At 37.0% G+C, this 27814-nt stretch overlaps 1 long non-coding RNA gene across 1 annotated transcript; it reads right to left on the minus strand.

The window, feature by feature from the left end:
• On the minus strand, window positions 1–27059 carry LOC135971664 (uncharacterized). Its single transcript, XR_010587914.1, has 2 exons — window positions 26932–27059; window positions 1–389 (listed from the first exon to the last, which is right to left on the minus strand). It is a non-coding gene; the product is annotated as an uncharacterized lncRNA (long non-coding RNA).
• Window positions 27060–27814: the final 755 nt, after the last annotated feature.

Here is a 27814-nt window from a genome sequence, read left to right on the forward strand (position 1 = left end):
TTTTTAATTTTTGTAAACTTTTTGACCCTTTTGTAATAACACATGGCTTAAAACACAAACACATTACACAGCTGTCCAAAATGTTTTATTTGTTTATAATCTTATTCTATAAGCTATATTCTATTTTTAGTTTTTTCGTTTTACTTTTGAAACCTTTTGTTAAAAATTAAGATACAAACACACACATTAGCCTAGGCCCACACAGGGTCAGGATCATCAATATCACTGTCTTCCACCTCCACATCTTGTCCTACTGGAAGGTCTTCAAGGGTAATAACACGCATGGAGCTGTCATCTCCTGTGATAATAATGCCTTCTGGAATTCTTCCTGAAGGACCTGCCTGAGGCTGTTTTACAGTTAACTTTCTTTTTATAAGTAGCAGTGCATCCTAAAATAATGATAAAAAATATAGTATAGTAAATACATAGGCCAGTATCGTAGTCATTTATTATCATTATCAAGTGTTGTGTACTAGTGTAACTGTATTGCGATACTTTTATACAACTGGAGGCACAGGTCTGTTTACACCAGCATCACCACAAACATGTGAGTAATGCATTATACTACCATGTTAGGACAACTACAGTGTCACTAGGCAATAGGTATTTTTCAGCTCCATTATAATCATATGGGACCACCATCATACCATGTGGTTCATTGTTGACTGAAACATTGTTATGTAGCACATGACTGTACATGAAATGATTAGAAATGACATTGGAAATAATTGTCTAAATGATCTGCCTAAACAGCTGGCAAATACAACTGGATACAAATAGCACCTTGTATAGAACAGTGATTCTCAAAGTGTGGTCCAAGGAAACCTGGGAATCCCCAAAACTCTTTCAGGAGGTCCTCAGGATCAAAGTCATTTACTTAAAGTTTAATTCCATCATGAGCGTAGAGAGGTATTTTCCACTGCTGTGTGGTTGGAATGTGAATTCCTAATTTCCCAATCCCTACCAAGTGGTAAATCTTAGGGTAAAACCACATTACGGGTTGGGCTCTCAAAGTTCATTAAAATGGTCTCTGCACAGCTGTACACACACTTCAAAATCTGTGATAGCAAATGCTCTTATCTTCTCTAGTGGTTCTCTAATTTGAATGTGCTGGAGAGGTTGTCAAAACATATTGCTGGGCCCCATCCCCAGATATCTTGATTCAGTAGGTCTATGGTGAGTGCTGAGAGTCACTGTCCTCGGCCATTGGCCAGCCAGACTCTCACCCCTGTCCATCTGGAGGGGCCTCAGATGGTAAAACGGAGTGTGTGACCTACTCTAACCTGTTCAACTTCTCATGGTTTGTCCTCAGACATTGTTCTTTCAAAGCTCTCTGCCTGGATACAACTGCTCTCAGATAAGTACTCATGGAAAAGTTTTTGAAACATTTGGTTTTAAAATTCTTTCTAGAAGTTCATGCATTCGAAACATTAGTTGAATTTGGACAGTTTAGTCTTGAAATGATTCATCGGAACTGTAAAGTTATGCAGGTGAAGCCCTTGGAGCATAGGCAAATATCTGGGAGACACCCTCAATCCTGTTTCAGTCTGTAAAAGAGGTAAGTGTTTCAACAAAAATATGATCTGTAGTTGCTAAGGATATGCTTTCTGCAATACTCTAAAGCATGTGCTGCACCCAACGAAATTCTATGAGGCAGAGAAGTCTTTGAGGCCCTGCTGTCCTAACAGAACACTTGCCAGTATCCTGACAGAATTAGGAAGTCACTTTGAGCTGCCCTCCAGACAGGAGCACACACAAAGGAAGGCTTCATCTGAAATCCTAAGCAAAGAAAAGCGAAGTGAGGAAAGTGGAACATTAAATTTTAGAATTGGCAAGTAGCAACAGTTTGCAACCTTGAAGATATTTAACTAAGAGTTGGAATTTCACAGAAGTACGGTTTTGACAACTAAATGCCCCCCAAAGGTGAAGATTGTTCCTGGAAAAAAAATCTAAAATGCAGTTATTTAACCCAGGTTAATAGCCACTAAAATCATATATGCCAAAATTCAGGGGAGAAAAAATAGTCTGAAGAAAAGAGAGAAAGAGAACTTACCTCGGTAGAAGGAATGCTCTCATTCTTTAAATGGACTGTAGTCATACAGCCATTTTCCTCTCTCCTTAGTGATGTGTCTTTCCTTGTGTCTCTTCTTAGCATTTCCATTGAGAGATCTTCCTTCTCTAACTCCTTGAGGTTTCTACGAAGCTTTTAGCATTCAAGCAATGACATTTTGCTTTCATTTTTTTAAATATTTATCTTTTCTTAGATCTGAAAATCTCAGTTGTTTCTAAACCAAGAACTTTGCAAGGATTCCAAAGGCACTCAGGGCTTGTTCATTAAATTCATCCAAGCTTGTTCACCATGAGACCATAGGGTGAGGTATAACATACTCTATTAGATGTTTTGGGAGGAAAAGATGATGCAACTGACATGGATTTTGCCCCAGAAGGGTCTTATCCATTGGTTTGGTTGAAGATATAAGTTGCCTACGTGTATGATGATGAAATACAAGTGATTCTTGCTGCAAGAGAGGTCAACATAGGTGCAATGAGAGTTGAGGGATGGGATTGGAGGTCACCAAAGACTTTGAGAAAGAGGGTACATCTGAACTGAGCTTTGGAGAATGGTGAAGTGCAGAGATAATGGTGGTGGGGAATGCAGTGAGGGGAGGTCCTGCATAGCTGAAATTTCAGTTGTGCCAAATTTGTCTGTGACAGTATGCATGTGCAATGTAAATACAGCCAATACCCCCAGAATCTCCCTGTGAGTCAGATCATCTTGTTTATATAGCAATCCCCCAAAAAATACTTTTTTAATTTCAGTAACTTTGTCTGGAAGTATCTGGGGAGGTTTTTTCTCTCCTTACTGGATATTCAATTTCCTAGTGTGAAATCCAACGCACCAGAAGACAATCCATGTTTTTGCCTTGTTTGGAATAAATTATTGAAAAGAGCCATGCCGAGATTTATATTATTTGTATACAAACATTGCATTTGAGACAGGAAAGACTACTACAAATCTGGATGGATCTATACTCTTTTTGGAGAATAACAGAGAAATCATCTCAATGTAAATGTAATATATTCAGGTCTGCCTCAGCTATGCATTTACAGTTGAATGGTTTGAAATTCTCTATCCCAGAGGAAAAGCACTTGAATGAAAAAGAAGAGAGGAACAGATTTTTTAAAAAGAGAGGAAAAATACAACAAGATGAAGAAGAAATTTGGAAATGAGGCAAGCATAAAAGGAGACAGCGAGAGAGATGGAGGAGGGGAGATAGGGTTGAATGACAAGAAACCGTTTTAAAACCACGCAAACCCTCTGACTATCCCTGTAGTGGAAAATGCCATGTACTCTTCTAGGTTTCTCCCCATGGGTACACCCATTATCAGGACTCCAAACAGTCTGTCTGGCCCAGCCTTTGGCATTCTTGTCCTTGTGGGACAGAGGGAAGACAGACAAAATGCATGGGCTGGAGGAGGCGATGCATGCCAGAGGCGCCTGCGAGGATTGGGGGAAACAGACCACGCTGGTCCAAAGAGCCAGACACCTGTGTAAACTGCAGGAAGCTGAGAGGAGCCCAGCTGAGCTGATGGAGACACCACATGCAGGCAGTTTTAGGAGTCAAAGTCACACAGAGACAAAGGCACAGGCACACACACGCACACATCACACACACACACACACTTACTCACTCCATCAGGGAAATAAGTAAAGGCAGGCTGACCCAGAAAGGGGCAGAGAAACACTGAGAGGAAAAAGAAACATTCAGATAGGGAAAATGTATCCCCCAGAAAAGTATCTCAAGGGACATGACTATTTCTAAATGCCCTTATTTTGCATTTTCATATAAATTTACTTGCTATGTCAAAAAAGTCTAAGTGACACCTTTCAGTAGGTTAACGGTACCCAGCTAATTAAACTTACTAATTTGTCAAATGTCTGGACAGATGAGAGCTTACATAAACAACTTCTATGAGTGTTTTATAATACACCTATGGACAGACCCTACCTGTGGCCTACTGAATCAGAATTTCATAGCATAAGGGCTAAATCACAGGTAATATTGACACCCACTCCCTCTTAAGGGCTACTGAGAGATTGGGAGTGGATTGCATTTTATTTAAAGAAACACACTGCCTGTCTCTGGGAGAAGAAACTGTTAACCTGCTCTGTGTTTTAATCCATTTATGCTGGAGGTTGCAAATCTTTTGTGTGAAAAATTAGACCTTGGTGATGACCCTGAGCAGTAGGAGATACATAACTCCCAAAAGCTTAGTGTTCCAAAACTGGAACACTAGGCATAAATGGGCTGAAAGGAACACTTATAATGCACACACAAACATGCAGAAGGCAAAAAGATAATAAAAGGATCTTGAAATTTGAATTCTTAGAGAAAGAGTATACAATATCAACAAGTTAACTGCAAGGACTTTCACAAATGCCCTAATTTAATATCATTAAAATGTAATAATTCTCGTCTTAGAATATTTATTCTCATATTTTGGGTTCCCATGAGCATATTACAAGAAAGTGCTTCCCAAAGTGTGATTTGTGGTGTACTAATACCCTAGACGCTCCTTGGGGGAAAAAGTTTAAGCAAACGGAGAACTCTACATATTTTTTCCCAGCATCCCCACACATATACCAATTACCACAATCCAATCTGTATTAGCAGCTAAGACATTTTTTAAAACTTATTTAACTTTATTTTTAAAAGTATTTTCCAAACTTACGTGTCCTTAGAATCAGTTTTCAGCATAATGCCTATGAGTATCATGAGAAACTAGTGTTATAAGGAATTCACTTTTTTAAAAGCACTAGATTCTTGCATCAAAACAGGTAACTGGTCACCAACCAGTCAAAGCTTCCTTATTTTTTAAAGAGTCAAAGCCAATGATTTATAAAATTATCACTAGAAATCTTAGCAAACACATAGGCCTATGTTAAAAGCAAATGTGCTATTAGATTGGTGCAAAAGTGATGGCAAAAACAACTACTTTTGCACCAACCCCAGCATTCAGTATTGTACATATGCTAAGTTCCTGGCCCACCTTAGGTGAAGATCAAACTAAATTATTTTCTGATACATTCAAGAAACAAAACAAAACAAAACAAAACAAAAATGATCCCTGAGGAATTTGAGCTAAACACAGCTCATGGACATGTAAGACCAGAAGATACTTCCGACTGATGTCCAGAAGTACATTTTAAGCTAAGGACTAACTATAGTGAAAGCCACTAGTAGGAAAGTTAACTCGGATGAGCCTCTTCTCAGATGGTCAAGGATGCCCGGCTGCCTGTGCAGGTGTTGTCCAGGGAGGAAACTGGCCCTGGGCCCTTCACATCACAGCCTGTCCTGATCCCTTCCACAGAGCCAGCACACAGGAGGATGACTGGAGATAAGTCACGTTAGCTATTGGTGAAAACACTGAGTTGATTCATAACTGCATAGTTCACCAGCTCATACACATCTGTGACATAAGCAATGCTAGCTTGATAGAAAGGCCTTCAGAGAGCCTCTGAAGGTGGGGTAAATCTGGTTTCAGCAAGGAACTCAGGATGTTAGACAGAAGTCTCATGAGGGGAATTGGGAAGATGGAAAGTTAACAAGAAAGGTCAGAATATACAAGCTTTTATTTCTAGACCTAATGAGCCTAGGTGGTGGTGGGGGTGGGGAACTGAACTCTGTAAGTAATTTCTGAGTGGCATACATAAATGGTACTGTAAAATGAGCAAATAAAAGAATTTTTAATTGAGCTTTTGATTATGGCAGGCAGCTTTTCCACATGGTTTTGGAGCCAATGGTTGCTAGGAAATATGACAGAATGAGGAAGTGAACTGTAAGTGATATTTGGGGTGTGTGCAAGATAGGGAGGAGTGGGCAAGATGATCTCATGTAACTAAATGTAACTAAATACATTTCTTGTCCATGGTTGATTTGGCACCATTTTAAATCTTTATTTTGAAATTTCCAAAGCACACTTCTCTAACTTGGTTTTAGAATATGAAACCTAATATGCATTCTTTTAAAACTTTTAAAACAACCACTGTGGATGGTGGTGATGAGGGAGAACAATTCAGCAAGAAAATAATAAAAATTTCCATTGGGTGGTTTATTGGGTCAAGGTTCTGTTCACTAAGTCTCAGTTTTCCTAATAGAAACAGGTGTGGTTTTATTCTGAAATAAAAATATCAAACAATCTTCTAACAGCGACACTTCTAAAGTACTTCTAAAGCTACGTACTGTGGCTTGCTGATTCTTACTGCCCGCTTTCTTTCCCAAAACCTCTCCTCTGTTCCACTCCTGAATATTTCAGCACAGCACTAAGCCCACAGCTGGGGGAATCAGAGCATAACAGCTGACTCCTCTGGGTGCTAAGAAAAATAACAACCACTGCCACCACCACCACCATCTCAGGAATGGAAATATGATGCTGTTTTTTGAAGCATTCTCTGTGTGAAATATGCCACAGACACTGACCTACATGTAGTTCTCCTGTATGGTCTCATCAACTGTCAGAAGCGTTCTTGCTAAGGAGAGGGATAAAGTTTGTATTTCTTTTGAATTCATTGGGTTACCCAAACTTACATTTGAGAAGAGTAAAAGTGTAAAGAAGTATATATATAACAAATATTATACAAATCTTAAATGTAAGTTTGAGAACAGTAAAAGTGTAAAGAAGTGTGTATGTGTGTATATATATATATATAAAACAAATATTATACAAATCTATCTATCTATCTATATATATAGGCCTTCAGAGAGCCTCTGAAGGTGGGGTAAATCTGGTTTCAGCAAGGAACTCAGGATGTTAGACAGAAGTCTCATGAGGGGAATTGGGAAGATGGAAAGTTTTATATATAGAAAGAGATAGATAGATAGATACATTTGTATAATATTTGTTAGGAAATATTATTAACCATACTAGGAAAATCACAGAGAAGTATGTATAAGATCTGATTTTGTTAAAATGAGTATCCTTTTCTCCATGAAAAATATATTATATGTGATAAGCCACTAAAATGACAGTCACTATGCATCAGGTTTTTTTTGAGGTATCAGTATGACAGATTCAGAGTGAATGTAAGAGAGGCCTCCATAGTTTCTGACTTTAGAAATGAAATGGTCAAATATTAGCTTCACAATTCTAAGTCACCAGCCAAAGGGCCCCTTACTCACATTGAAAATATAAAGGGGTCAGATAGTGAAGAGAATTTTCACGTAGATAATTCTTTCTACAGTTGTTGCTGAGCTTCAAGTGTCCCTCACCCAAAGGTGGAGAGTTAGGATATGCTACCTTCTTCACCTCCAGCCATGTTAGGATGGACTTCCATGAGATCACTTAGAGAGATGTAAATATATTTATTATTTTGGGGGGAGCACAGAATAACTAACATGCCCTGAGAATGTTAAGATGCCCTGATGCATTGGGATGGAAATAGCTGCATTGAGTTAGTCTGTACTCCCAGAACTTGTTGGGGAAAAGCATGGACCAGAGATGGACCATGTCTGGGAGCAAGCCAGGAAAGAGTTGTCTTGGGTCCTGTAAAATAAAAACTTCTTGAGCAACCTAGTTCAACCCACAAGCCACATGTGGCCCAGGAAGGCTTTGAATGAGGCCCAATGCAAATTTGTAAACTTCCTTAAAGCATTATGAGATATTTTTGCAAATGTTTTAGCTCATCAGCTATCATTAGTGTAGTGTATTTTTCATGTGGTCCAAGACAATTCTTCCAATGTGCCCCAGGGAAGCCAAAAGATTGGACACCCCTATTCTAGAGGTACAGAGGGACTGAACACGAAGAAGCTGAAGGTAGACATTGGATTTCTAGAAGTGGTACAAGTAAACCTCCCCAGTAGAACTATATATGGTCCTCAATGATGGAAATCTCTAAACAACTGCAAAAGGGGGAAGAAGGAGTCAGCTTTAACTAACACAACGCACTAGAACATTTTCAAGATTGAAAATGGGTGCTATAATAATTATTGTGGGACCATAAATATAAAAAAGCACTGCCCCCATGCAAACTGGAAAGAATCGTCATCCTAATTTTAACTATCTGCTGCTTAGACAGCCTCATGCCAAATGACAACACAATCTTGCTATTTAAGATTTTGCCCTTTCCCCCTTGACTAGATCAGGTAGGGATGAGGACTCTTATGAGAAAAAAAATAAACTGCAAGTGAAAAATAGGACTGCAACCCTTATTCCCAAGAGTTATTCAGTTTTCTGTTATTTAGTTTTAAAACTTAAGGGTTTCTTAATTTAGTGTTTTGTTATTAATTTCTAATTGTACTGTAGTATATTTAGAGAATGTGGTCTGCATGATGTGGATTAATTGAGGCTTTTTGGTGGTTTAGTACAAAGTATACTTTTGTAAATGCTGCATGTATGCTTGAAAACAAGTAGTAGTCTCTATTTGCTGGAGTTGAATTCCACATGCATCCAGTAGCTTACATTTACCCATTGTATTTTGGGGGGTCTTAAAAATTTCTGTTTGTTTTTCATATGCTTTATTAATTTATTATTTCCTGAGAAGTATGTATTAAGACCAGCTAAAATTTCTGATTGAGTTCACTCTGTAGTTCTGTCAATAGTTGCTTGTGTATTTTAAGACTACATTGTTAGAAGCATGTACATTAATGGTAGGTATGTCATAGAGAACATCTTAAAACTAGCCAGGGAAAAGCAGAGTTTTTTCAAAGAAATAGTAGATAGAGCTGACAATAATGGAAGCCAAAAAACGAGAATATATTTCAAGTACTGAAAAAATAACTGCTAACATAGAATTTTATATGCAGTGAAATTATATTTCAAAATGAGGATAAAAGAATTTTTAGACAATAAAACTAAGAGAACTTTGTTACCTACATCCCTGAGCTGAAGGAAATTCTAAAGGTATATCCCCAGCAGAATGAGAATACTCCTAGATGGAAGGCCTTAGATGTAAGAAGGAATAAATAGCAGAGTACTAAAAACATGTGTCAATTGAAACAAACATTGAGATGATAAAGAATAATAATAGCATGTAGGGTTATGAAAAAGATAGCATTAAAATATATTAATTAAATAGCACTTATGTTGGGAGGGCTATCATCAGAGAAAAAGTATTACAAGACTCTTATTGTCAAGAAGGATAATAAATATATTAACAAAATTGTATTTATAAGTTAAAAATAAAAGTTAAAACTTCAGGGTAACTCGTAAAGGAATTAAAATATAATATCTTCAAATCATAAAGAAAAAGATGTTCAATCACCCCAAAAAGCAAATGAGGTGAGAAAGAAATTAGAAGAGGAGGGGAAAATAGAGAGCAAAAATTATGCAGACAGAAGTTAAAGAGACATCAGAGTTTAGGAAGGAGGAAGTAATTTGAGAGGTAACAAAAATCAATGACATTGAGAAAAAACAGCAAAAATCAATGAATCAAAGAAGTGGTTCTTTTAAAAGGTAATAAAAGATCCACCAGCAAGATTGACAAACAAAAAGAGAATATATATATATTATATATTCTATATATATTATATATATATATAGAGAGAGAGAGCAAATGTCAGAAATAAAACAATGGTTATCACTTTAGACCCAAATTAGACAACTTAGAAGTAATAGATTAATTCCTAGACAAGTATGAAACATCACAATTTGCCAACAGGAAATAGATAATTTTAACAGACCAATAGCTATTAAGAAAATTGAACTCATAATTTTAAAACTCCCAGAAATCTGTCTAAGTCCGGATGATTTCCATGGATAATTCTACCAAAAGTTTAAATGAAAATTAACACTAATTCTACACAATCTCTTCCAGAAAACAGAGGAGGGCTGATTCTTCTGAACTCCTTCAGTGAACCCTGCATTACCTTGATATCAAAACGAAAGATGCTACACACACATACACACACACACACACACACACACACACACACACGATCTATGAATCCCTCATGAATATTGAATCCCTCATGAATATTGATGCCAAAGTTCTTAATAAATTATTAGCAAATAGAACTGAGAAACATATGAAAATAATTATATATGACCAATGGGGTTTATCCAGAAATGTAAACTGGCTAACTACTTGAAAATTAATCAGTGTAATCTTCTATATTAATTGGCTAAAGAAGAAAAATCATTTGATAATATCTACCTACACACAAAAAAAATTTTAGCAAAATCTAACACCCACTCATGATTTTAAACATTTCAGAAAAATAGCAATAGAGAGAGATTCCTCAACTTGACAAGGAGCACCTACAAAAAAAACCTACAGCCTATGTTGTACTTCCTGGTGCAAGACTGAATGCTTTCTTCTTGAGATTGAGAACAAACGAAGGATCCTCTCTCACCATTTTTGTTCGGCACAGTGATGAAAGTTCTATCCAGTGCAATAAGGCAGCAAAAGGAAATAAAATACACAAAAATCAAAGGAAGATTGATACACAAAAATCAAAGGAAGAAATAAAAGTGTCTCTACTTAAAGAAGACATCATTGTCTACACAGAAAATTCAAAGGAACCTTTAAAAATATATATTCCTGGGACTAATAACTGGGTTCAGTAAGGATGCAACATATAAAATAAATAAACAAAAATTGGTTGTATTTCTGTATATTAGCAATAAAAACATAGCAAAGAAAATTAAAAATACAATACCATTTACAGTAAAGAGACCCTTGGGAGTAAATCTGACAAAACAGGTTTTGAACTTACGTGTTGAAAACTGCAAAATGTTGATGGAAGAAATAAAAAGATCAACATAATTGAAGAAATAGTCCATCTTCATGAATTGGAAAACTCAGTACAGTGAAGATGTCAACTCTCCCCAAATTCAAATATGGATTAAACATAATTTCTATGAAAATTTCAGCAAAAAAGTGTAAATGTAAACAGGACTATTATAAAAATTTATATTAAAAGGCAAAGAAATCAAATAGCTGAAACAATTTTGAAAAAGGAGAATAAAACGGGAAGAATCACTACCTTATTTCAAGACTTATATAGCTATAGTAATCTTACATAGCTGTAGTAGTCAACACTGTGGTATTGGAAGAGAGGCAGACACTTAGGTCAATGGAATAAAATAACCCAGAAATAGACTCATAAAGTATGGTCCACTGATTTTTGACGAAGTTGCAAAAGCAATTCACTGGATAATCTTTTCAACAAATGGTGCTGGAGCAGTTGGATATCCATGGGCAAAAATAAATAAATAAATATCAACCTAAATCTCATACATTACTTGGAAATTATTAATAACTTGAAATGGATCATAAATTAAATATAAAATATTTTTAAATAAAAGTTTTCAAAGATAATATAGGAGAAAATCTTTCGGACCTAGGGCTTGATGAAGAGTTCTCAGACATAACACCAAAAGCATGATCGATTAAAGAAAAAAATGGTAAATTGGACTTCATCAGAATTAAAATATTTTGTTAAGACTCTGTTAAGGGGAAGGAAGACAAGCTATGGACTGGAAGAAAATATTTGTAAACAACCAATCTGACAAAATACTAGAATCTAAAGTATGTAAAGAACTCCCCAATTCAATATAAAAAATCCAATTAGAAAATGGACATAAGACATAAAAAGCCATTTAACTAAAGAGTATAGATGAATGACAAATGCACACATGAAAAGAAGTTCATCACTGTTCATGGAAATGCAAATTAAGACCACAATGGGATAGCCCTATTCGTCTTGTAAAACAGCTAAAATAAAAAATAATGCCAATTCTAAATGCTGATGAGTATGCAGAGAAAATGGATCTCTGGTGGAAAATATATTTCTGGTGGAAAATCATTTGAAAGTTTCTTTTTAAAATAAATATACAGTTACCATACAACCCCGAAATTGCACTCCTGGACATTTACTTAGCAAAATAAAAGCTTATATCTGCACAAAAATCTATATAGGACTGGTAATAGCACATTTATTTGTAACAGTAAAAATTTTCCTCAATAGGTGAATGGTTAAACAAACTGTAGTACATCCATACCACAGAATACTACTCAGCAATAAAAAGGAACAGACTATTGATATATGCAATTACTTAGATAGATCTTGAGGCTGTGCTGAGTAAAATAAGCCCTCGACAGGTTACATACAGCATTATTGCATTTATATAACACTCTCAATGACAGAATTTTAGTGATGGCAAAAAGTTGTTGATGGCCAGGGCTAGGGATGGTAGAGGAAAGAAAGAAAAGTGAGTGTGATGAGAATTTTATCATGGTGGAATAGTTCCATATCTTAATTGTGGTGGTGCTTACACAAATCTATACATGTAATAAAATGTCATGGAACAACACATAAACTATCAATACCAAACGGTTTTGATATTGTACTATATGTTCAATGTGACCATTGGCGGAAACTGGCTGAGGAGTACTTGGGACCTCTCTGTACTCTCTTTGCAATTTCTTGTGACTCTATAATTATTTCAAAATAAAAATGTTTCAAACTTCATGAGGATGATAAACTCTAAAGTAACGCTACAAATTGTAAAGCAACATTTATCTAGATCTAATGAAGAGTATAGAAAATATGAAGAAAAGAAGACAGCGTTAGTCAAAAATGTTAACCAAATCATACGTTTTTCCTCTGGTCAAACTTAAAAAAAAAAAAAAAAAGAGAATGCTCTAAGAACATAATTCTTTTTTTTTTTTTTTTTTTTTTTTTTTTTAATTCATGGGTGCTACATTTTAAAGCAAACGTACTTTTAGTTAAATATTAACCAATTTTAACAGTTGAAAGTAACTGAATATGGAGATTTGCCCTACTTATGTATTCTAAGAAACAAAGTTATCTCTAGAAAACAACTTGTTGGGGGAAAAGGTTTTTCTGTATTGTATTTCTTTTGTGCACAAAAAGGTTAGTAATATTATTAAATATGACACTTCTGTATATTTTTGTACATCAGCTTTAGGACATGCAGACAGAACTAGAGTTCTTTTTTAAGTTTGACAGACCCAGGGATTGATGACAAATTGAACTCTGCTTCTGCTTTACTTGACTGCCAAGAGATTTCTGGGTGTCACACAGCTAACTTAGTGAATCTGATTGAAGAAATATTTATAGGATGAAACAATCGGTTGAGAAAAGGATCATGTAATTATCACTGACAATGAAACAAACATGGTGAAAGCCATGAGTTATGAAGGAATCCCAAGTGTGTGACGTTGTGTTCTCACCCTTTATTTGGGGCCTCAAAAAAGTAATTGTAGTACAGTATAATGCAACAGAATTACAGGTGGTCAGCAGAAAGAGAATGGGCAACTTTGATCAATTCTCTTCAGTCAAAGACTAACTCTATGACATACAAGGGAGTTTAAAACTGCCTTGCCATTATTTTCACAAGCTATTCAAACAAAATGAAATAGCAGCTAATACTTAGTTTATTAAAAGTCCCTTGAACAGAAGAAAGCCTTAATCATTTACTTTGCAGGTAACAATGACTTTTAACCGATGCTTGCCTGTGGAGATTTTTGTTTGCTGCAACCTGCTGAAGGAAAAAGCAAATATAAACTCCTTGAGGCAGCAATTATTTCTTACAGCACATTCCTATAATTTTATTCCAGGGAAGATGGTGGAATAAGTATGCATGAGATGGAAATGGAAACTCAGCTATTATTTCCATCACCTTGAAAGCCATTCACAGTTACCCACTGCCATCTCTGGACTCATGGCTTAAATACAAACTTCTGAAGTGATTTAGTGAAACAGCAATGACATGCTGTTTCATTTTTCTATAGGTGCATAACAAACCATCCCAAAATTCAGCAATGTAAAACAATAATTATATGATGCTCATAGATGCTGTCAGTCAGAAATGTGGGCAAAGCCCAGAAGTAATGGTTTGTCTATGCTCTACAAAGCCCGGGGACAGAGCTGGAAAGGCTCAAAGAATGAGGGTAACAACAGCTTAGGGCTGGAATCACTTCGAGGCATCTTCATTCACATGTCTGGCAGCTAATGCCTGCTGTCATGTGGTACCTCACCTGGGGGGGTACCTATAAAAGTAGACAAAATCTCTCTGTGGGGTTTTCTCCATGTGGACTGGTTTGTGCATCATCACAGCATGGTAGCTAGATTCCAAGCACATGAGTTCTGAAAGAACAAGATGACAGTGTTTAACATTTGGAATTTATACAGCTTCACTTCCATCATATTTTATTGGTCAGAGGAGTCAAAAAACCCCACCCAGTTCCAAATTCCAAGGAGAGAAAGTATAGGTTTTACTCCTTGATGGAAGAAGAGCAAGCTTCAAGAAAAAATGTGTGGCATAAAAAATACTATTGTAGTGTATTAGCTTGTTCTCACATTGCTATAAAGTACTCGAGACTAGGTAATGTATAAAGAAAAAAGTTGTAATTGATTCATAGTTCTGGAGGCTGTACAGGAATCATGGCTGGGGAGGCCTCAGGAAAGTTACAATCATGGTGGAAGTCAAAGAGGAAGGAGTCGTGTCTTACATGGCCAGAGAAGGAGGAAGAGAGCAAAGGCGGAGGTACTACACACTTTCAAACAACCAGATCTCATGAGAAGTCACTCACTGTAAGGAGAACAGCAAGGGGGAAATTCACCCCCTTGATCCAATCACCTCCCTCTGTGCCCCTTCTCCAACAATGGGGATTACAATTCTACATGAGATTTGGGCAGGAACACAAATCCAACACATGCTATGTGGCTATCTTTAGAAAATGCACTCTGCCACACATGTTAAAACAATAAAAACAAACAAAACAAGTGACAACAATAATTTCGGTTTGGCTTCTGAAAATATTTGGTATACTTTTCGAGAAGTATAAAAAACTTCAGATTATAGGGCTGCTGCAGTGAAATTACATCATCGTTGACTAGTTTCATGAGGGGGATTATAAAAATAAGTACATGTAAAATTAAGTAGAAATATAGAATTTAAATTATAATTCAAGGTATCCATAGAGGAGATTATAGAAGTAATTATCTTAAAGTTGAAAGGGACTCTTAACCTTAAAAAATCCATTATTCCATTTCATAAAATTCCTTTAACAATCTCCAATGACAAAAAATTTACTACCTCCTAGAACACTCCATCCCGTCAAGAGCAATACTGGGTACCTGTCACATGCCAGTGTAGAGATAATAATAAGAGGCTTGTAGAAAAGGTATAATATAGATTTATCTTTCAGAATGAATAGAATTTAGATAATTGAAAAGGAGAGAAAGATCATTAGCAGGGGAATTCTAAAGTGGACATACCAATTTAAGGAGTAAAAGAGCTGTTTGGGTACAAGGAGAATTTAATTGTTTAATTGTAATAGAAACATTTTGAGAAAAACCTGGAAGATAAGGCAACAAGTTGAGATCTAACTGGGGAAGACTTAATGCACTTTGTATTCTGCCCAATAAATAAGTTTCTGTAGTTTTTGAGCATCACAGTAATAAAATTAAGATAATTTTAGGAAGACTAACCTGAGAGGAGGGATGAAAGTGAAACGAAGTGGAGGCAGGAAGACCTCCTACGATTATCCAGGTATGCAGTGTAAAAAAACCACACAGAGCCAGACATAACACTGATACAGCAAATCACCATTTTCCACACTTTATCCTGCTGCAGACTGCATGCAAATTTATAATCTCCCAGCCACCCTTTGCTTTCAAGCATACTACTATTCTTAGCTATTAAAACTCAGCAGCAAAGTGTTGGTAAAGTTTGGCCTGAACACAATATTTTAACTTAGGAAGTACTGTGACATCCTTTCAAATCAAATTTCCTCTTGGTCTTGAGTCAAGAAATATGGAAATTAACCCAGAAATTCCACTTCTAGGTATATATGCCAGGAAACTCTCACATATGAACACAAGATGTGGCTAAGAATGCTGGCTTGGCTGGGCACGGTGGCTCAGGCCTGTAATCCCAGCACTTTGGGAGACTGAGGCAGGTGGATCACCTGAGGTTGGGAGTTCAAGACCAGTCTGACCAAGATGAAGAAACCCCCATCTCTACTAAAAATACAAAATTAGCCGAGCTTGGTGGCGCATGCCTGTAATCCCAGCTACTCGGGAGGCTGAGTAGGAGAATTCCTTGAGCCAGGAGGCAGAGGTTGCAGTGAGCAGAGATCACACCATTACACTCCAGGCTGGGCAATGAGAGCAAAACTCTGTCACAAAAAAAAAAAAAAAAGAATGTTTGTGATGGCCTGGTGCGGTGGCTCATGCCTGTAATCCCAGCAGTTTGGGAGGCCGAGGCAGGCAGATCATCTGATGTCAAGAGTTCAAGACTAGCCTGGTCAACATGGTGAAACCCCGTTTCTACTAAAAATACAAAAAAAAAAAAAAAAATTAGCTAGGTGTGATGGCATGTGCCTGTAGTCCCAGCTACTTGGGGAGGCTGAGGCAGGAGAATCTCTTGAACCCAAGAGGCAGAGGTTGGAGTCAGCCAAGATCATACCACTGCACTCCAGCGTGGGCTACAGAGGGAGACTCTATCTCAAAAAAAGAAAAAAGAAAAAAAAAAGAACGTTTGTGGCAACAACTTTGTAATTTCGAAAAAGTGGAAACAGCATAAATGCCCATCAATAGGAGAATGGATAAACTGTGGCATATGTATACAATTGAATACTATACAGTTATAGAAAGAACAAACAGGAGCTACATATTTCAACATAGGTGAATCTCATAAACAAAACATTGATTAAAAATTATATTGCAGATGGACAAAGCAGTATGATAATATTTGTAGCAAATTTTCAAACATACAATGAAATACTATATAGAACTTAAGGATGAATATATATACTAAAAATATAAAGAAATGCACAGGAACACCAAATACCAAATTTATGACAGAGATTACTCAGGAAGCAAGGATAGACATGTGGAAGTAAAGACTGCGATTGGGGAAAGAAACACAGTGGAATTCAACTGCACTGTGATCCTACTTTATTTCTAAGACTGAGTATTAAATATATTGTTTTGTTATAGAATTCTTTATACGTTTTATAAGTCTGAAATATTGCATGTGGATTTTTTTAAAGATGTGTGTAAATCACACCCTGCCAATTTCCCAAACCATATTCAAGCAGGGCAACTCTTCATCCCTTTGCAAGCCGTATGGCAAAACTGGGGGGATTACAAAATCTCTGCAGAGATGGAGCTTGCAATAGCTCCATGGTGATAATATCATTTAGAACCAAAGGTCTGGAGCTCAGGAATCAAGAAGGATGAGGACAGGCAAAAAAGAACAGGACATTTTTCCCACCCTTGGCAATATGAACTGAGGCCAAGGAGGGGGGCAGTGGTGTTGTTGCTCCACCAAACAACTATGACTGTCCTCAGCTGTCCAATGAACAGCAGGCTTGTCCTGTCTCATTCGCAGCATGTCTTGGGTGCTCAAATACAGATTGGGAGGATTGAGTTTAGTTCTTGGTATTTTAAAGGACTCCTAAAAGTAATAATAGACAAAGACTTTCATCCTCACTCCCACTAACTCCTCCTGATCAGATGTTTAAAAAAAAAAAATACAGATCTGACTCCCTGCTTAAACCCTCTTTTATATTCCCATTAGTTTACAATCAAGGCCAAATTCCATAGACTAGCATTCATGCTATACAAGGAGGCCCTACTACTATGAACTTTACTACTTCTCCCTTCCCACACCCCAGACACACTGGACTATTGACAATGCCATGCACCATTTGAAATCAAGAATTGTAAGTCTTTTGGCTTCTTTTTCCAGATTGCTTTAGCCATTCTGCATTTCCATATGAATTTAAGATCAGCTTGTTAATATGCAAACAAGTCAGTGATATTTTGATACAAATTACATTTGCTCTGTAGGCCAACTTGGAGAGTATTGACATCTTAACAATATTGCCTTCCAATCCATGAACATGGGATGTCTCCATTTATTTAGCTCTTCTTTTTTTTTTTCAGTGATGTTTTATTGTTTTCTTTGTATCAGTTGAGGTTCTTTTGTTAAACATATTTACTTAATATTTTATTTTTGACACTACGGTAAATGAAATATTTATTATCAAATTGTTTATTTCTAGTGTGTAGACATACAACTGATTGTGTATATTAACCTTGCATCCTAAAATCTTGCTGAATTAATTAGTTCTATTATTTGTGTGTGTGCATGTTCCTTAGGATTTTTTACATACAAAATCATGTCATCTGCCAATAGAGAGTTTTACTTCTTTCTTTCCAATCTAGATGCCAGTTATTTATAATGATATTTAAATAATAATGAAAAACAATCTTTATATGTACTCATATAGTGACCAATTCTTATGCTCTTCCATATTTTTGTAGATCCATATTTTGATCCATCATTTCCTTCTGCCTCTAGGACTTCCTTTAACATTTTTTTCATAGTACAGATCTTGCTGATGATCAATTCCTTCCGTTTTTGTATGTCTTAGTCTATTTTACCTTCATTTTTGAAATATATTTTTCACTAGCTATAGAATTCTAGGTTAATAGCTTTCTTCTTTCAGTATCATAAAGACATTGCTCAATTATCTTCTTGATTGCATTGTTTCCAAAAATCTGCTGTCATCCTTATCTATGTTTCTCAGTATGTATGGTGTCTTTTCCCCCTCTGGCTATGTTCAACTTTTTGTCCTTATCACTAGTATTGAGCAATTTATTTATAATATGCCTTGATAAAGTTTTCTTTATGTTGTTGTGTTTGGGATTCTTTGAATTCCTTGGATCGGAGGGATTTTAGCGTTTTAGTTTTCATCAAATTTGGGAAAGTTTTGTCATTGTTTCTTCAACTGTTTTTAGTCCACTTTTCTTAAAATAAGGCACAGTTATTTGATCTGAATCACCTAACTGACAGAATATTGGCAAGAGACTCTACTTACCTAGAACCTACTCCAGATGCCACACCTAAATGAGCCATGAGATTGTGTAAGTCATAGAACTTCTTTAAACTTCAGGGGTTTTTTCACTTCTAAAATGATGTGGCTAGCTAACATTAATGAGCCTTACACTTCTTACATTAAAACCACCACAGGTTATGTATTGAAACTCCTGAAACAGCAACATAGCAGTGGGGATGGGAATAAACTCACTTTTTTGAAAAAGCGATGAAAGTTTGGAATAATTCCTGTGGAGAAAGGGAGAGTGAGCTGACCAGGGATATGTAAAAGATAGACTTGGGTTGCTTAGGAACCAGCTGAGAATAAGATTCATGGGTATCCACTTTATGAAGATGTAGCTTTTCTCCAATTGCTCTCCAATAACTTATATATCATGTCTACTATGTTCCAGTGGCTAGAGAGCCAATATTAGTTGGGAGAATGAATAAATGAAGAAGAGATCATCAGATGAGAGTGAAGGCTTGCACTAATTACCTCTAAAGTTTCTTTCAACCAGAGAGTCTGCATTCTTGTGGAGCAAAAGAATGGATGTGCAAGGGTTATGAGAACAGAGAATAATGAGAAATTGATTTTACATCAGAAGAATCAAGGGGGCTTGATGAAGATAGGAGCTGAGGCTTGATGTGTGCATACCATTTCATGGATTAGTCTTATTGTGTATATCACAATCAACAATCAAAAAATAATCCCAGAAGCTTGGTACTCAACTCCAGAAGTCTGAAGACTTATGTGAAGGTATTATCTTTACTGTAGGTTTTCTTAAATTGCTGGAACTGAAGGTTTCACATAATTCTTCATGGTAACTTTCTGGAACTCCTGTTTAGACACATAAATTTCTCTTCTAAATCTTCCATTCACAATAACTACAAAAAAAACTCTCCATCTTGCCTCAGTACACTCCTCTCTCCAAGCCATCATTCTCTATCTCCACCTTCCCACACAGTTTCAGGCAGAAATGGCTAGCACAATTTCTGCTCCCACCCTCTAGATGTGCAGACCCTGCCTGGTCCTCCCTTTCCCCGTGCAAGGGAATTGCACAGAGCTCTCAAGGAAGTGTGAGTCATTTCTCACTCTGATCATTTTTTTCTGAAATATTCTTGTGAATAATTCTGCTGAAAAAAAAATCCTCTCCTTTGCAATATAGTAAAACTACTTGAAGGGTCAAATAAATGCAGTAGCTTAAAAATTAAATTAAATATATAGGTTGTTAAAAGTATACCTAATCAGCCAGGCATGGTGGCTCATGCCTATAATCCCAGCACTTTGGGAGGCCAAGGTGAGCAGATCATGAGGTCAGGAGTTTGAGAGCAGCCTGGCCAACATAGTGAAACCCCATCTCTACTAAAAATACAAAAAATTAGCCGGCCCTGGTGGTGGGCACCTATAATCCCAGCTACTTGGGAGGCTGAGGCAGGAGAATCGCTTGAACCCGTGAGACAGAGGTTTCAGTGAGCTGAGATTACACCATTGCACTCCAGCCTGGGCGACAGTGCAATACTCTGTCTCAAAAAAAAAAAAAAAAAAAAAAGTATACGTAATCCATTGATGATTTGATAAAGGGGATGGGCTGGATAGAGACTGCTGTAATTTTCCCCCTTGCCACTGGCTATGAGTCCTGTTTCCTCTAAATTAGGTCAGCAGATAGATTGCCTACTCTTCTAAATATGATGTCTATGTCTTATACCATGTCATCATAGACATTAAGTATCACCCTTTTTCTTTCTCTTTAAACATTTGTGTGTATAGCAGACTTCTCTGAACATTTGAAAATAAGAAAGGAGATACATCACAGATAATTTAACACTTAATATGCAGCTTCAGTGTTCTTAAAAGTCCCTTGGCTATTTCTAACAACTCAACACAGATCTCTTTAGAAGGCAGGAGGAGTACCCCACAGTGAAAAGAGATTGGAAGAGGAAAGATTTTAAAGAGCCACGGATATATAGTCATTAGGCTGGAAAACCCTAATGGCTATGAGTCTTTTAAGAAAAAAGAAAGATGCAAGCAAACAAGAAGCAAGATGAAAATTGACCTCATACTGAAGATTTTCAACCAAATTAACTGCTTGTCCTTTTTATCTTGTAACATCCTAAATGTTCAGAGAAAAATATAATGAGGACTTACAGATATGTTTCTGAACTATAGTGTGATATTGTGAAATACGTGTTTGGTCTTCGACCCCATTTCCTGGTATACAACTCCTAAAATTCTTAGAATCTCCAAAGTGATGTCTGTTTGCTTGCTAACAATTGACTGATGGATGGCAACCCCTAGGTAGCTTCAAGATGGTAACTTCTAGGGCTGGTCACTACAAATACCAAGACAGGATTAGAGGGTTGGGACTTTCAGCCCCACCTTTCCCAACATCCAAGCAGCAGAGAGGGGCTGAAGGGTAAGTTGATCACCAATATCTAATGATTTCATCAATCATGCCTACATAATGAAGCTTCCATAAAAACCTAAAATGATTGGATTCAAGAGCTTCCAGATAGCCAAACACATGGAGGTTCCTGGAGGGCGGCATACCAAGGGACGACTGGGAAGCTCCAGTCCTCTTCCCCTATACCCTGCACTACACATCTCTTCATCTGTATTCTTTGTGGTATCCTTTACAATAAACCAGTAAATCTAAGTAAGTTTCCCTGGGTTCCATGAGCAGCTTTAGTAAATTAATCAAACCCAAAGCAGGAGCCATAGGAGCCCCAGGTTGGAGCTGGTCAGTCAGAAGTTCCAGAGTTCCAGACTTGGAACTGGTGCCTCAGGAGGCAGTCTTGGAGACTGAGTCTTCAACCGGTGGTATCTGACACCATCTTTAGGCAGACAGTGTTGGAATTGAATTACAGTACACCCACCTGATGACTGCTGCAGAATTAATTGTTTGCCTGGTGTGTGGGAATAACACCCCACACACATTTGGTCATGGAAGTGTTCTGTGATGACTGGAGTTGTGTTGAGGGAGAGAAGAGGAAAAAGCACATTGAGTGAGTGTGATTCTCCACTCACAATTTCGTATATCTAAATCCATTGTTTTCAGAGAATTTCAGTGTGAAATTTGTCATCAGCTTTCACACTGCTTTAGGAAATATAATGCAAAAGTAGAGAAATAGAACGTACCTCAAAAATGTGCTTTAAATTTCAAAGTAACTTAGATTTTAATACATATCTGTCTAGTTTGTACTAGAAGAGATCTATCAGTTTAGTTGTCACTAGTTTTGTTTTCCTTCCAATCTCTGTAAATAAATATTTCCACATACATAGACTCATATCTGATATTGTTATGTTGTATTATAAGTGTGTAGATCAATTGCTATTTCAAATAATCCTCATAAGACCCATGGAGCCTAAAGAAGCCATAAGACCTAAAGAAGAAAGGAGAGTGGTGGTTCCTATTTTGCGATTAGGGAAACTAAAGCAGAGAGGGGTTAAATGCCTTCCTTACCACAAGGTCACAGAGAGAATCTATGCCATGGCAGGAGAAGGAAGGGGCCTTTCCTTCATCGCATACTGTTTTATATGTTAACCATCATGCACATGCTAAGTCAATGGATGCTGGCACTTTACATAAATATATGATGATGCAGTGCTATATGCAATACAATCTGAGGCATGAAATGTGGAAGCAATTCAAGAAAACAGATCTCACATTTTTGCCTCTGTCAGAGTCAGAATCTGACATGCTCTGATTAAAATTCAACATCTGCAGGCATTTAAAATTAAAATATACAGGTATTCATGTTTTCCTCCTTCCACAATGTTTTATTGCTGCTTTTTTCATCTTTAATATTAAAAACATTACATTATTTTATTTCATATGTCAAATTCCATGTCTCTGTATATTACATGTTGCCCTTTCACCCCTAAGCTCTGGTTCAAATCCAGCTCTTAGCTGAGGAAATAAAAAACATCTGAAAATATTTAGTAGACTCATCTTAAGGCCTAATGGACTACAGTTTACATTAACTTGACAAACACAACAAACAAACAGATTTTCCACAAATTAAAAATGTTTACATGAAAACATTCAGGAATGAACAGTATGTAAAGTCCTCTCAGACAGACCTGAAGGCTGTGCTTTTATTTCATAGAGAATTTGCAACAAAGATTGAGAAAATCTGGGCTGCACCTGTCCCACCCAAAGCAGGTGAAGAATGAGGGACCTGGATTGTAGAAATCCTCCTCTGCCACTTTGTGGTGGGGAAGACTGAAGTTTGGAAGGGCTCAGGGGATGAGAAGATAAGAGAAAGCAGCCGTAAAATAAATCGTCAGCTGTATCACATTACTTTTTTTTCATGTAAAAATTATTTATTGAGGCATGCACTGCATTAAAACACTTTGCCAGGTACTATTTCATTGGCGCCTTCCAGTAAGTCAGAAAAGTAAAAGTAAACCTGGTTTAAAGGCAAATCAAAGAAAAAGCCTGTTCAATGCTCTTGAACTTTCATAAACATGTTCATATCCATCCATAATTTAAAAACAAGGAGACAATAGGCCATTTAATGTTAAATCTGCCACCTTCCCCAGGAGTTGATGATCAAGTGTCTTCAAAGGCAAGGGGATGAACGAGTAGGCAGTGATGAGTTGTGGAAGACTGAAGAGGATACGCCCAGTATAAAGGCATTTTGATTTTTAAAAATTTTAAATGCTGTGTAATTCAAATAAAACATATGTGCAGGTCACCAGTGTGGAATCCTTGCCTTACAGCTACTCTCAAAGTCCATTTGACCTCAACATCACCCTTCCAAAGGGTCCAGTCTCTGTCTCTTCCACTACCCCATCTACTCCCTCCCCTGTAGCTTCTTCTTCAGGAAGCACCTGGTCTAAACAATTGCAACTACAAACAAAAGAGGAAACCCAAATCTCAAGTAGAAATGCAGGGTACACCAAAGTCCCTTGGGGAATCTTAAAATGCATATTCCCAGGCCTCACTCCCAGAGATTCTAATACTGTATATTTAGCACAGGGCCTGAGAATATGCATTTTAAAGGCTTGTTTGATGATGCTGATGCAGGTAGCTCAAGGACCACACTCTAGGGGAAACTTGATGCTGTTCTGTGGAACTGACTATCTGTTCTCAATAGATGTATCAAGGTGATGGGGAGAGACCAACACAGTGCAAACACTCATCCCCCATCATTGCTGCCTTTCCTCTGCCTTTAGGGCCTGCAATCTAGCAAGGTTTCACCAAGGACTAGAATTCTTATTGACAGAGGATCTGGTATGGCTGGAGAGAAAACAGCATTTCAGGTGAGGCAGAGTAGTAACAAACGGTAACAAGCTATATTCCAGCCTAAGTTTCTCTGAGCTGACAACTCACACCCTTCCTCAAATCCACTCTTACCAGCACGTTCTAGAGTTAAATGACTTCACTGGCAGAAAGTCCTGCCTCGCAGCTTACCTGCACGGTGCGTACTTGAAATTTGGAGCCATTTTTTGTTGTTTTTAATTCTGCACTCAACAGCAACAGTGACATCAGGCACCATCCTCAGATAGTTAAGAACCATTTATGCAGTATTAAGTAACACACTCAGAAAGGCCATGGTAAGGGAAATGCTAAGTTCAAGTATGCTCTGAATCAAAATTTTGCATGAATTCTTCCATGGTTTGAATTCCTCTTTATAATAACAGTTTGGAAGGTCTTCCATAGGTCCTTTCTGCTTTCAGTAGTGCAACTTGGAAATAGTTTATTCTCTCATAACTCATATGGGAAGTGTCTGCCAAGCCTCAAACAGTCTTTTTTTTTTTTCCCTGACAAATACTTCAAGACAGGGCTGCACTCAAGCATTCAAATTTGGTAGCATTAACTCTAGTAACATAACTCTGACATTCCACTTAAGGAAGGGGAGAAAAATCATAAAACCCTTCTGCTTCACTTAATTTAATGTTTGACAAGTCCCTTAAAGAATAACTGGGATATTCTCACCAAATGCTTTAAGTCCTGTTTTTACCACATCTGTCCCTGGAGTTTGTTCAGGGACATCTTATGATATAATAAATCCTTCTTTCCTGACACCCAGCCCCCAAACAAGGAATGTGTTCGACAGACGGTATTAATCACTGGGTGGCAATCTAATTTCGAGGCAGATATCCTGTGACAGGAGAATGGCATGGTTCATTTTGCATTGTCTTCACCATGAGATGCCTTTTAGTCAAAGCTGGTCAGGTGAGAACAAATATTTTTCTCTATTTAAGAATTTAATGGGATCAGCCCAAATTCAGTTCATGAACTCAACTTAGTCACATGTGATTGTGGCTAGACATCAAATCCAGCAACAGAGGTTGGATTTTTGTAGTGGAGAATAAAATGGGGATAATTGTGGTGGTTTTTTTTTTCCTGTGGTCTTCTATGGATTCTGGTAGGCATTCCAAAATCGGAAAATTGGTATTTTTCTGATGGTGGACATTGCTATTTGAGTCAGTCACATTATGCAGATGCATTTCAGACTTTCTGTAGAGAGTTTTGTTGTTAGAAAAACTACCCTACTAAGTCAAAGGCACTTTCTCCTGCAGAGTAGTTTTCAAGGAGAAGATAAAAGCAATTTTTATTGGTAAAAGCTAACTCACATTTAGTTAACCAACAAGCCAACCGGAAATCATTTATTGAGCCTCTATTATTGCTATTATACTATAACTCTATATTTATAACAGTATAACAATACAATAGGACCAGTCCTTACTTTCCAGAAGTATAAAATCTGGGTAAACAGACAAGACTTACTTAGGCTGAGGGAACAATGATAACTCCCATATCCAGCCCTGTGTATGCTTGGTCCATGATAGATATTTAATCACTTCTTACATATACAATAATTGACTGCTAAACTTTAAGGTACAGATAATGAATTCTAGTCATCAGACAAGAGATAGTGTGAGGTTTTCTCAAGCTTCTTTGACCACGGAACCCAGCTTTCAGGAAGCTCTTCAAGGAATCATGTTCCATAGAATTCACTTTGGGAACTTTGGCTTAAATGCACATGGGAGAGGTGGAATTCCTACTATATCAATTCCAGGGAGAGGAGCAAAGAATTAAATGGATGGAAATGAGGGGAGAATTGAGGCAGAGAGAATAACAAAAACATAAGGTAGAGGACAAAATTAATCTGAAGCATGGAGAGGTCAAAAAAATTTACCTAAATGGTTATAACTGAAATCATTAGAGAATTAAGTGGCTTTTATAATATTCCATGTTTCTAAATAGCATCTGTTTTAGCTGAAATAGTGAAAGCCTGAGAGAGGCAAACTTGTGGCAGTACAGTAAACACTTGGTTTTATATTCTTATGGAAAACTAGCAATCAGTTAAACCATGTTTAGGGTGCAGAGCACAGACCACCAGGCCCGATAGTCTCATAATTCTCTATGGAAGCTTCTGTAGAAAACAGGGATAGGGGATGGGTGGGGGGACCTGGGGAGGAACATGGGGAAGAAGGAGAAAGTCTTATTTTTTGTACCTTTTTCTAAAGTAGGGATGCCAATACGACATTTGTAGCTCTAGATGTTTTTGTTTCTTCACTGATTTTTCTATATTTTATAATGGTCTTCTAAGGGCATTCTCATTTCTTACCATCTCCTTTACTTTCTTTTTTTTTTTTTTTTTTTTTTCTTTCCTGGCTGTTTCTTCTTCCAAATGAATCTTCAGGAAAATTCAGGTTTGCTACAGGAGTTAGACAACTTTTTCTGTTCTGTCTTGAATGTGCAATTAATCAGTCGTGTGTTGAGCGCATCTCCTAAATTCTTTATTTCAGCTTCCTCTTTTGCAATAAAAGAGGTAAACTGGAAGATAGCCTCTAAAATCTTATTCTCCCTACTAAGAGAGTTATTTCTTATATTGAGACAAGTCCTGTCAAACAAAGAAAATCCACATTCCACCTAAGCCCTGTCCCAATGATCACCGCCACCTGGGGGCAGCCCTTTTGCTGTGTTTACAGCCTTTCCACAAAGTTCCATCACTACACTCAATCAGCCTATATTCTTATGGTGTTTCTGCAGATCTGTCTTTTCTACTAGAATGTGAAATGCTTGATTCAGGGGCCATATGTTTTTCATCTTTGCTTACCTAATCTTACTCCAGGAGGCAACACTCCAATGCAATATGGCCTAATGGTTAAGAACCTGGTGATTTCAGTCTTGGCTCAGCCACTTACATGTTGTACGGCCTTTGGAAAATTGCTTATGCTCCCTTTGCCTCTGTTTCTTCACCTGTAAAAGGAGGATTAAAATAATAGGTTTTATTTTGTGATCCCATTAAACAAACACAGAGCCCAAAGCACAGTGATTTAAAAAAATAGCTTACTTTCAGTAACCAACACATAACGAATGACAAAATCTTTGAATAAAAGGATAAGTCTACCAAAAGAAGGTATGGGAATGGATTGGTAGATTGGTTTTATATTTATAAAACCAATGTTATTATATATTTACACAAATACACATATATATGTTTCCCTGTAAAGTTTATATATAATATGTTAATATGTGTATATATTATTTAAATATATTAACATATTTGTATGTCTATTATTTATATATTAATATATGTGTGTGTATATACAAATGTATAGAAATCATAGGGAAAACAAAGTTGAACAAGACATAAAGTTCATGCCACTATGAAAATTACAGACTAGAAGGGAAATTAAGACACACACACATGAATAAATAAAATGCTAGATAAAATCAGTACTCCATAAGAAAAAGCAAAGTGTAGCAATAGTTCAGGGGAGAGGAGAAGATAAATGATTTCTAACAGAGGGATCAGTACACGTTCCGTGGCTGAGCTGATATATCTTTCAACATAACAGAACTGTGTTTACACAGCATCTGTTTCATCGGCTCCCTTGGAATTCTCCCCCATGATTAAAAAAAAATCCTCCTTTACAATACATAGAAATGGAGATTGAGAGGGTAAATTTGTGTCTTGTTTAGGGCTAACAACTTAA

Source organism: Macaca fascicularis, chromosome 7 (genome assembly GCF_037993035.2).
Source record: "Macaca fascicularis isolate 582-1 chromosome 7, T2T-MFA8v1.1".
NCBI classification, from domain to species: domain Eukaryota; kingdom Metazoa; phylum Chordata; class Mammalia; order Primates; family Cercopithecidae; genus Macaca; species Macaca fascicularis.